Source organism: Hyla sarda, unplaced genomic scaffold (assembly GCF_029499605.1).
Source record: "Hyla sarda isolate aHylSar1 unplaced genomic scaffold, aHylSar1.hap1 scaffold_147, whole genome shotgun sequence".
NCBI lineage: Eukaryota > Metazoa > Chordata > Amphibia > Anura > Hylidae > Hyla > Hyla sarda.
In genome coordinates this window covers 477,159-488,093 of record NW_026608101.1, presented here as the reverse complement: position 1 = coordinate 488,093, position 10,935 = coordinate 477,159, and the positions used below count along the sequence as shown (strand labels likewise).

At 51.1% G+C, this 10,935-nt stretch overlaps 1 non-coding gene and 1 pseudogene across 1 annotated transcript; both read left to right on the top strand.

The window, feature by feature from the left end:
• The first annotated feature begins 884 nt into the window (after nt 1–884).
• Nucleotides 885–1,077, top strand: LOC130308192 (U2 spliceosomal RNA). Its single transcript, XR_008857235.1, has one exon. It is a non-coding gene; the product is annotated as a U2 spliceosomal RNA (small nuclear RNA).
• A 1,448-nt stretch (nt 1,078–2,525) lies between these two features.
• On the top strand, nt 2,526–2,699 carry LOC130308194 (U2 spliceosomal RNA; annotated as a pseudogene).
• Nucleotides 2,700–10,935: the final 8,236 nt, after the last annotated feature.

Below are 10,935 nucleotides of genomic sequence, written 5' to 3'. Positions count from 1 at the left end.
TATATATATATTTAAAAAATTTTTTTTTTAATATATATATATATATATACATATATATATATATATATATATATAGAGAGAGAGAGAGAGAGATAAATATATATAGAGATAGATAGATAGATATAGATATAGATACACATACATACATACATACATACATACATACGTGTGTATTGTTGGAGTTGCAAACATGGGTGCACTTGACAAACTCAGTGCGGCTATTCCCCATTGAAAGATTGTTGCATCCAGGACCCTTAGCACTGTGATATGCTATTCAATACCACTGGCATGGCCAGATGTAAACAACATCTGACCTTTGTTGTGTATGCAACCATGGAGATTGTGATGTCGCCTAGGCCCACCAAAGAACAGCCTTGTCAGAAGCAGCACTGCCATGAGCAGAAGCAGCAGCACCATAGGTTGTCAAATAAGCTGGATTTAACCAAAACAAGTGAGTCCAATAGGATGCAAGTATGTCCTCTATCCTTACAGCTTCCCGTGGCTGTTGGTTTTATACCGTTTGGGGACAGCCAAGGAGGCGTCAGCAGGCAACACAGGTAAGTGTGTGCTTGTGTGTGTGTGTGTGTGTGTTTCCTATGCAGATCCTAAACCCAGTATCAAATGCAAGTAGGATGAGTAAGAAGGGTTCCTGCCAAAGCCAGGTTATGGATTGCATTTAAAAATGGTCCATCAGAGTGAAATGGACTCCCATCTTCCTGCTTAGCAATAATGATATGGATTTAGGGTCTGCTGTGTGTACTGGTGGGTGACTGCCACCCAGCCAGAGTGTGTATGGGAGGCTGCCAGCCAGCCTCCCTTCCTACAAGTAGTGATGGTGCATGTGAAGGGGACAGCGTTGGTTCCTCCCCTTTCACAGTTATCACTTCTCATCCTTCCTTTTGGCTGGAATCAAATGTGGTGTCTGTTTATATCAGTTTAATATCTGATATGTTCCCTATCTGGTAGCATATATTAAGTGCATCACCAGGTTTCAGTGTTGGAAAGAAAGATTACCTGTTTATTTGCTGCAGCTGCTTGCTGGCTAATCCAGTGGGCTCCTACTGCAGGCAAAAGACAATAGGTGGTGCCGCTTGTGTCTGGCCCCTGTTGGAGCGACCAGGCACAGGACTGCTGCTGCTGCTGAATGTCCTCTTTAATTGAATAAGCTCAGCAACCAGCACACCTGTGCAGGTTGGACATGACATGATAGGTAGCTGTCTTTCAGGTAGTGGGTGCTGAATCTTGTTAATTGACATGGGGTTGTCATTGCTGTTGATTGACCATGCATTGGTACTGTGGTATTGGAATAATAAAAACAAATGTTGCCAGCCAGCCATTCATTGCAATAATGGATAGGACATCAGCTATGAGGCATTTGTTTGTACAAACTGCTGCTCACAACTAATGTTGTAATATAGTGTCTCCATCTGCTGGTGGTATTGAATAAGCAATAGTGCAATGATAGGGTCTGAAAAAGAAGAAAAATAAGAAGCAGCAGCATAGGAAAAAAGGAAGAAAGAAGGAAAACATGGAGAGAAGAAAAAAAAGAAGGTAAAAAAAGTGAAAACATGTTTAAAAAAGTATTTCCATCTCTCTCTCTATATATGTATATGTATATATATATATATATATATATATATATATATATATTTAAAATTAAAAAAATTATATATATATATATATATATATATATATATATATACACATATAGAGAGAGAGAGATAAATATATATAGAGATAGATGGATAGATAGATAGATAGATACACATACATACATACATACATACATACATACATATGTGTGTATTGTTGGAGTTGCAAACATGGGTGCACTTGACAAACTCAGTGCGGCTATTCCCCATTGAAAGATTGTTGCATCCAGGACCCTTAGCACTGTGATACGCTACTCAATACCACTGGCATGGCCAGGTGTAAACAACATCTGACCTTTGTTGTGTATGTAACCATGGAGATTGTGATGTCGCCTAGGCCCACCAAAGAACAGCCTTGTAAGAAGCAGCACTGCCATGAGCAGTAGCAGCAGCACCATAGGTTGTCAAATAAGCTGGATTTAACCAAGACAAGTGAGTCCAATAGGATGCAGGTATGTCCTCTATCCTTACAGTTTCCCGTGGCTGTTGGTTTTATACCATTTGGGGACAGCCAAGGAGGCGTCAGCAGGCAACACAGGTAAGTGTGTGCTTGTGTGTGTGTGTGTGTGTGTGTGTGTGTTTCCTATGCAGATCCTAAACCCAGTATCAAATGCAAGTAGGAGGAGTAAGAAGGGTTCCTGCCAAAGCCAGGTTATGGATTGCATTTAAAAATGGTCCATCAGAGTTAAATGGACTCCCATCTTCCTGCTTAGCAATAATGATATGGGTTTAGGGTCTGCTGTGTGTACTGGTGGGTGACTGCCACCCAGCCAGAGTGTGTATGGGAGGCTGCCAGCCAGCCTCTCTTCCTACAAGTAGTGATGGTGCATGTGAAGGGGACAGCGTTGGTTCCTCCCATTTCACAGTTATCACTTCTCATCCTTCCTTTTGGCTGGTATCAAATGTGGTGTCTGTTTATATCAGTTTAATATCTGATATGTCCCCTATCTGGTAGCATATATTAAGTGCACCACCAGGTTTCAGTGTTGGAAAGAAAGATTACCTGTTTATTTGCTGCTGCAAGAGAGCAAGCGAGCCAGACAAGAGAGCAAGCGAGCCATATAAGAGAGCGAGCCAGACATGAGAGCGAGCCAGATAAGAGAGCGAACCAGACAAGAGAGCAAGCGAGCCAGATATGAGAGCAAGCGAGCCAGACAAGAGCGCAAGCGAGCAAGCCAGATATGAGAGCAAGCGAGTGACCCAGATATGCGAGCGAGCGAGCCAGACTAGAGAGCAAGCGAGCGAGCCATATATGAGAGCTTGTGAGCCAGACATGAGAGCAAGCGAGCGAACCAGATGTGAAAGCGAGCGAGCCAGATATGAGAGCAAGTGAGCGAGCCAGATATGAGAGCAAGCGAGCGAGCCAGATATGAGAGCAAGCGAGCCAGATATGAGAGCAAGCGAGCAAGCCAGATATGAGAGCGAGCGAGCCAGACATGAGAGCGAGCGAGTAAGATATGAGAGCGAGCGAGCCAGATATGCGAGCGAGCGAGCCAGATAAGAGAGCGAGCCAGACAAGAGAGCAAGAGAGCGAACCAGATATGAGAGCAAGCGAGTGAGCCAGATATGAGAGCAAGCGAGCCAGCCAGATGTGAGAGCGAGCGAGCCAGATATGCGAGCTAGCAAGATAAAAGAGCCAGCCAGACAAGAGAGCAAGCGAGCGAGCCAGATATGAGAGCAAGCGAGCAAGCCAGATATCATAGCGAGCCAGATAAGAGAGCGAACCAGACAAGAGAGCAAGCGAGAAAGTCAGATATGAGAGCGAGTGAGCCAGACATGAGAGCAAGTGAGCGAGCCTGATATGAGAGCGAGCGAGCTAGATAAGAGAGCAAGCCAGACAAGAGAGCAAGCGAGCGAGCCAGATATGCTAGCGAGCAAGCCAGATAAGAGAGTGAGCCAGACAAGAGAGCAAGCGAGCGAGCCAGATGTGAGAGCGAGCAAGCCAGATAACAGAGCGAGCCAGACAAGAGAGCAAGCAAGCGAGCCAGATATGAGAGCAAGCGAGCGAGCCAGATGTGAGAGCGAGCGAGCAAGATATGCGAGCAAGCCAGATAAGAGAGCGAGCCAGACAAGAGAGCAGCGAGCGAGCCAGATATGAGAGCAAGCGAGATGTGAGAGCGAGGCAGATGAGAGAACGAGACAGACAATTAAGCAAGCGAGCGAGCCAGATATGAGAGCAAGTGAGCGATCCAGATATGAGAGCGAGCCAGACATGAGAGCGAGCGAGCCAGATATGAGAGCAAGCGAGCAAGCCAGATATGAGAGGGAGCGAACCAGATAAAAGAGCGAGCAAGACGAGAGCAAGCGAGCTAGCCAGATATGATAGCAAGCGAGTTAGCCAGATATGAGAGCAAGCGAGCCAGCCAGATGTGAGAGCGAGCGAGCCAGATATGCGGGCGAGCCAGATAAGAGAGCGAGCCAGACAAGAAAGCGAGCCAGACAAGAGAGCAAGCAAGCGAGCCAGATATGAGAGCAAGCGAGCGAGCCAGATATGAGAGCAAGCAAGCCAGCCAGATGTGAGAGCGAGCGAGCCAGATATGCGAGCGAGCCAGATAAGAGAGCGAGCCAGACAAGAGAACAAGCGAGCGAGCCAGATATGAGAGCAAGCGAGCAAGCCAGATATGAGAGCGAGCCAGACAATAGAGCACCGAGCGAGCAGGAAATGAGAGCAAGCGAGCAAGCCAGATGTGAGAGAGAGCGAGGCAGATAAGAGAGCGAGCCAGACAATTAAGCAAGCGAGCGAGCCAGATATGAGAGCAAGCGAGCGATCCAGATATGAGAGTGAGCCAGACAGGAGAGCGAGCGAGCCAGATATGAGAGCAAGCGAGCGAGCCAGATATGAGAGCAAGCGAGCCAGCCAGATATGAGAGCGAGCGAGCCAGATAAGAGAGCGGGCAATACAAGAGAGCAAGCGAGCTAGCCAGATATGAGAGCGAGCCAGACAAGAGAGCAAGCGAGCGAGCCAGATATGAGAGCAAGCGAGCCAGACAGAAATGAGAGCAAGCGAGCCAGCCAGATGTGAGAGCGAGCGAGCCAGATATGCGAGCGAGCCAGATAAGAGAGCGAGCCAGACAAGAGAGCAAGCGAGAAAGCCAGATATGAGAGCGAGCGAGCCAGACATGAGAGCAAGCGAGCGAGCCAGATATGAGAGTGAGCGAGCCAGATAAGAGAGCAAGCCAGACAAGAGAGGAAGCCAGACAAGAGAGCAAGCGAGCGAGCCAGATATGAGAGCAAGCGAGCCAGCCATATATGAGAGCGAGCAAGCCAGATAAGAGAGCGAGCAAGACAAGAGAGCAAGCGAGCGAGCCAGATATGAGAGCGAGCCAGCCATATATGAGAGCGAGCAAGCCAGATAAGAGAGCGAGCAAGACAAGAGAGCAAGCGAGCGAGCCAGATATGAGAGCGAGCGAGCCAGATATGAGAGCAAGCGAGCCAGCCAGATGTGAATGCGAGCGAGCCAGATATGCGAGCGAGCCAGATAAGAGAGCGAGCCAGACAAGAGAGCAAGCGAGCGAGCCAGATATGAGAGCAAGCGAGCAAGCCAGATATGAGAGCGAGCCAGATAAGAGAGCGAACCAGACAAGAGAGCAAGCGAGAAAGCCAGATATGAAAGCGCGCGAGCCAGACATGAGAGCAAGCAAGCGAGCCAGATATGAGAGCGAGCGAGCCAGACATGAAAGCAAGCGAGCGAGCCAGATATGAGAGCGAGCGAGCCAGATAAGAGAGCAAGCCAGACAAGAGAGCAAGCGAGCGAGCCAGATATGAGAGCAAGCGAGTGAGCCAGATGTGAGAGCAAGAAAGATAAGAGAGCGAGCCAGACAATTAAGCAAGCGAGCGAGCCAGATATGAGAGCAAGCGAGCGATCCAGATATGAGAGTGAGCCAGACAGGAGAGCGAGCGAGCCAGATATGAGAGCAAGCGAGCGAGCCAGATATGAGAGCAAGCGAGCCAGCCAGATATGAGAGCGAGCGAGCCAGATAAGAGAGCGGGCAATACAAGAGAGCAAGCGAGCTAGCCAGATATGAGAGCGAGCCAGACAAGAGAGCAAGCGAGCGAGCCAGATATGAGAGCAAGCGAGCCAGACAGAAATGAGAGCAAGCGAGCCAGCCAGATGTGAGAGCGAGCGAGCCAGATATGCGAGCGAGCCAGATAAGAGAGCGAGCCAGACAAGAGAGCAAGCGAGAAAGCCAGATATGAGAGCGAGCGAGCCAGACATGAGAGCAAGCGAGCGAGCCAGATATGAGAGTGAGCGAGCCAGATAAGAGAGCAAGCCAGATAAGAGAGCGAGCCAGACAAGAGAGCAAGCGAGCGAGCCAGATATGAGAGCAAGCGAGCGAGCCAGATGTGAGAGCGAGACAGGTAAGAAAGCAAGCCAGACAAGAGAGCAAGCGAGCGAGCCAGATTTGCTAGTGAGCAAGCCAGATAAGAGAGCGAGCCAGACAAGAGATTAAGCGAGCGAGCCAGATATGAGAGCAAGCGAGCGAGCCAGATGTGAGAGCGAGCGAGCAAGATATGCGAGCGAGCCAGATAAGAGAGCGAGCCAGACAAGAGAGCAGTGAGCGAGCCAGATATGAGAGCAAGCGAGAAAGCAGCAGCGAGGCAGATAAGAGAGCGAGCCAGACAATTAAGCAAGCGAGCGAGCCAGATAAGAGAGCGAGCCAGACAAGAGAGCAAGCGAGCAAGCCAGATAAGAGAGCGAGCCAAACAAGAGAGCAAGCGAGCGAGCCAGATATGAGAACAAGCGAGCCAGCCAGATATGAGAGCGAGCGAGCCAGATAAGAGAGCGATCAAGACAAGAGAGCAAGCGAACTAGCCAGATATGAGAGCAAGCGAGCGAGCCAGATTTGAGAGCGAGCGAGCCAGACATGCGAGCGAGCCAGATAAGAGAGCGAGCCAGACAAGAGAGCAAGCGAGCGAGCCAGATATGAGAGCAAGCGAGCGAGCCGGATATGAGAGCAAGCGAGCAAGCCAGATATGAGAGTAAGCGAGCGAGCCAGATTTGAGAGCTACCGAGCCAGATTTGAGAGCGAGCGAGCCAGATATGTGAGCGAGCCATAAAAGAGAGCGAGACAGACAAGAGAGCAAGCGAGCGAGTCAGATATGAGAGCAAGCTAGCAAGCCAGATATGCGAGCGAGCCAGATAAGAGAGCGAGCCAGACAAGAGAGCAAGCGAGCGACCAGATATGAAAGCAAGCGAGCAAGCCAGATTTGAGAGAGAGCGAGGCAGATAAGAGAGCGAGCCAAACAATTAAGCAAGCGAGCGAGCCAGATATGAGAGCAAGCGAGCGATCCAGATAAGAGAGCGAGCCAGACATGAGAGCGAGCGAGCCAGAAATGAGAGCAAGCGAGTGAGCCAGATATGAGAGCAAGCGAGCCAGCCAGATATAAGAGCGAGCGAGCCAGATAAGAGAGCGAGCAAGACAAGAGAGCAAGCGAGCGAGCCAGATAAGAGAGCCAGCGAGCCAGATAAGAGAGCAAGCCAGACAAGAGAGCAAGCGAGCGAGCCAGATATGCTAGCAAGCAAGCCAGATAAGAGAGCGAGCCAGACAAGAGAGCAAGCGAGCAAGCCCGATATGAGAGCAAGCGAGCAAGCCAGATATGAGAGCGAGCCAGACAATAGAGCACCGAGCGAGCAGGAAATGAGAGCAAGCGAGCAAGCCAGATGTGAGAGAGAGCGAGGCAGATAAGAGAGCGAGCCAGACAATTAAGCAAGCGAGCGAGCCAGATATGAGAGCAAGCGAGCGATCCAGATATGAGAGTGAGCCAGACAGGAGAGCGAGCGAGCCAGATATGAGAGCAAGCGAGCGAGCCAGATATGAGAGCAAGCGAGCCAGCCAGATATGAGAGTGAGCGAGCCAGATAAGAGATCGGGCAATACAAGAGAGCAAGCGAGCTAGCCAGATATGAGAGCGAGCCAGACAAGAGAGCAAGCGAGCGAGCCAGATATGAGAGCAAGCGAGCCAGACAGAAATGAGAGCAAGCGAGCCAGCCAGATGTGAGAGCGAGCGAGCCAGATATGCGAGCGAGCCAGATAAGAGAGCGAGCCAGACAAGAGAGCAAGCGAGAAAGCCAGATATGAGAGCGAGCGAGCCAGACATGAGAGCAAGCGAGCGAGCCAGATATGAGAGTGAGCGAGCCAGATAAGAGAGCAAGCCAGACAAGAGAGGAAGCCAGACAAGAGAGCAAGCGAGCGAGCCAGATATGAGAGCAAGCGAGCCAGCCATATATGAGAGCGAGCAAGCCAGATAAGAGAGCGAGCAAGACAAGAGAGCAAGCGAGCGAGCCAGATATGAGAGCGAGCCAGCCATATATGAGAGCGAGCAAGCCAGATAAGAGAGCGAGCAAGACAAGAGAGCAAGCGAGCGAGCCAGATATGAGAGCGAGCGAGCCAGATATGAGAGCAAGCGAGCCAGCCAGATGTGAAAGCGAGCGAGCCAGATATGCGAGCGAGCCAGATAAGAGAGCGAGCCAGACAAGAGAGCAAGCGAGCGAGCCAGATATGAGAGCAAGCGAGCAAGCCAGATATGAGAGCGAGCCAGATAAGAGAGCGAACCAGACAAGAGAGCAAGCGAGAAAGCCAGATATGAAAGCGCGCGAGCCAGACATGAGAGCAAGCAAGCGAGCCAGATATGAGAGCGAGCGAGCCAGACATGAAAGCAAGCGAGCGAGCCAGATATGAGAGCGAGCGAGCCAGATAAGAGAGCAAGCCAGACAAGAGAGCAAGCGAGCGAGCCAGATATGAGAGCAAGCGAGTGAGCCAGATGTGAGAGCAAGAAAGATAAGAGAGCGAGCCAGACAATTAAGCAAGCGAGCGAGCCAGATATGAGAGCAAGCGAGCGATCCAGATATGAGAGTGAGCCAGACAGGAGAGCGAGCGAGCCAGATATGAGAGCAAGCGAGCGAGCCAGATATGAGAGCAAGCGAGCCAGCCAGATATGAGAGCGAGCGAGCCAGATAAGAGCGGGCAATACAAGAGAGCAAGCGAGCTAGCCAGATATGAGAGCGAGCCAGACAAGAGAGCAAGCGAGCGAGCCAGATATGAGAGCAAGCGAGCCAGACAGAAATGAGAGCAAGCGAGCCAGCCAGATGTGAGAGCGAGCGAGCCAGATATGCGAGCGAGCCAGATAAGAGAGCGAGCCAGACAAGAGAGCAAGCGAGAAAGCCAGATATGAGAGCGAGCGAGCCAGACATGAGAGCAAGCGAGCGAGCCAGATATGAGAGCGAGCGAGCCAGATAAGAGAGCAAGCCAGATAAGAGAGCGAGCCAGACAAGAGAGCAAGCGAGCGAGCCAGATATGAGAGCAAGCGAGCGAGCCAGATGTGAGAGCGAGACAGGTAAGAAAGCAAGCCAGACAAGAGAGCAAGCGAGCGAGCCAGATTTGCTAGTGAGCAAGCCAGATAAGAGAGCGAGCCAGACAAGAGATTAAGCGAGCGAGCCAGATATGAGAGCAAGCGAGCGAGCCAGATGTGAGAGCGAGCGAGCAAGATATGCGAGCGAGCCAGATAAGAGAGCGAGCCAGACAAGAGAGCAGTGAGCGAGCCAGATATGAGAGCAAGCGAGAAAGCCAGATATGAGAGAGAGCGAGGCAGATAAGAGAGCGAGCCAGACAATTAAGCAAGCGAGCGAGCCAGATAAGAGAGCGAGCCAGACAAGAGAGCAAGCGAGCAAGCCAGATAAGAGAGCGAGCCAAACAAGAGAGCAAGCGAGCGAGCCAGATATGAGAACAAGCGAGCCAGCCAGATATGAGAGCGAGCGAGCCAGATAAGAGAGCGATCAAGACAAGAGAGCAAGCGAACTAGCCAGATATGAGAGCAAGCGAGCGAGCCAGATTTGAGAGCGAGCCAGACATGCGAGCGAGCCAGATAAGAGAGCGAGCCAGACAAGAGAGCAAGCGAGCGAGCCAGATATGAGAGCAAGCGAGCGAGCCGGATATGAGAGCAAGCGAGCAAGCCAGATATGAGAGTAAGCGAGCGAGCCAGATTTGAGAGCTACCGAGCCAGATTTGAGAGCGAGCGAGCCAGATATGTGAGCGAGCCATAAAAGAGAGCGAGACAGACAAGAGAGCAAGCGAGCGAGTCAGATATGAGAGCAAGCTAGCAAGCCAGATATGCGAGCGAGCCAGATAAGAGAGCGAGCCAGACAAGAGAGCAAGCGAGCGACCAGATATGAAAGCAAGCGAGCAAGCCAGATTTGAGAGAGAGCGAGGCAGATAAGAGAGCGAGCCAGACAATTAAGCAAGCGAGCGAGCCAGATATGAGAGCAAGCGAGCGATCCAGATAAGAGAGCGAGCCAGACATGAGAGCGAGCGAGCCAGAAATGAGAGCAAGCGAGTGAGCCAGATATGAGAGCAAGCGAGCCAGCCAGATATAAGAGCGAGCGAGCCAGATAAGAGAGCGAGCAAGACAAGAGAGCAAGCGAGCGAGCCAGATAAGAGAGCCAGCGAGCCAGATAAGAGAGCAAGCCAGACAAGAGAGCAAGCGAGCGAGCCAGATATGCTAGCAAGCAAGCCAGATAAGAGAGCGAGCCAGACAAGAGAGCAAGCCAGATATGAGAGCAAGCGAGCAAGCCAGATATGAGAGCGAGCCAGATAAGAGAGCGGACCAGACAAGAGAGCAAGCGAGAAAGACAGATATGTGAGCAAGCGAGCCAGACATGAGAGCAAGCGAGCGAGCCAGATATGAGAGCGAGCGAGCCAGACATGAGAGCAAGCGAGCGAGCCAGATATGAGAGCGAGCGAGCCAGATAAGAGAGGAAGCCAGACAAGAGAGCAAGCGAGCGAGCCAGTTATGCTAGCGAGCAAGCCAGATAAGAGAGCGAGCGAGCTAGGTATGAGAGCAAGCGAGCGAGCCAGATGTGAGAGAGAGACAGATAAGAGAGCAAGTCAGACAAGAGAGCAAGCGAGCGAGCAAGATATGCGAGCGAGCCAGATAAGAGAGCGAGCCAGACAAGAGAGCAAGCGAGCGAGCCAGATATGAGAGCAAGCGAGCAAGCCAGATGTGAGAGAGAGCGAGGCAGATAAGAGAGCGAGCCAGACAATTAAGCAAGCGAGCGAGCCAGATATGAGAGCAAGCGAGCGATCCAGATATGAGAGCGAGCCAGACATGAGAGCGAGCGAGCCAGATATGAGAGCAAGCGAGCGAGCCAGATATGAGAGCAAGCGAGCCAGCCAGATATGAGAGCGAGCGAGCCAGATAAGAGTGAGCAAGACAAGAGAGCAAGCGAGCTAGCCAGATATGAGAGCGAGCCAGACAAGAGAGCAAGCGAGCGAGCCAGATATGAAAGC